Below are 859 nucleotides of genomic sequence, written 5' to 3'. Positions count from 1 at the left end.
CAATGCAGCATAGTATTCCACTGTGCGAATATACCACAGCTTCTCTACCCATTCGTTTGTTGATGGGCATTTAGGTTGTTTCCAACTCCTTGCTAGGAAAATATCTTCTAACAGAACAAAAAGGCAAGCAGCTTCAACTCAGGACCTGTTCAGCATGAAGAAGCCAGAGAGTCTGCATCCCATTCCCAAATGAGAAACCCACAAGTGAATAAGAAAGTTTCTTTGCTAAAAAAAAAAATCACCCTTGGACTATGCTCGCCATTACCCATTTCTTCTGGTCCCCACTGCATCTTTTTCATTTCCTTCACCTACTTACCCCTGTCCACCAAATTATGCAGCCCTGCAATTTCATCCCTGTCCATCTTTATCTGTTCCGAACCCTCACATCCTTGTATCCTTATATATGTTTTTCACAATAGACAAAATGGAAATTAAAAAAAAAGAGGGTAACGTGAAGTCAGGTGGCTTTCCTAAGATTGAAATCTAAGTTCTCAATACCTGGGGAGTGTTGACACTCTCCACCTCCCGTGCAGGGGGACTCCGAAATGCTGTCTCAAACCTAGACTCCAAATAGGCTGGCCTTACATGGACTAACTGATCCTTTCTCCTCACCCATTTGGCAGTTGTGTGTGGTGGCAGTGGCAACCAGGGTGATGAGGAGGATGATGATATTCCAAACAAAGCCAAACCCATGGCTGTGAAATCAGTTTCAACTCATAACACATACAGGACAGAGTAGCAATGCCCACATTAGGTTTTGTTGTTGTTCATGTCATTATTTTTGTTTATTTTCATTTTATTGAGTGAAAGTCTATAAACCATATTGGTTTTTAATTCAATGATGTATACATATTAAGTT

The sequence above is a fragment of the Elephantulus edwardii genome, unplaced genomic scaffold (assembly GCF_000299155.1).
Source record: "Elephantulus edwardii isolate Elephantulus edwardi_28Jun2011 unplaced genomic scaffold, EleEdw1.0 scaffold00097, whole genome shotgun sequence".
Lineage (NCBI taxonomy): Eukaryota > Metazoa > Chordata > Mammalia > Macroscelidea > Macroscelididae > Elephantulus > Elephantulus edwardii.
Note: the sequence above shows the minus strand (reverse complement) of the source record.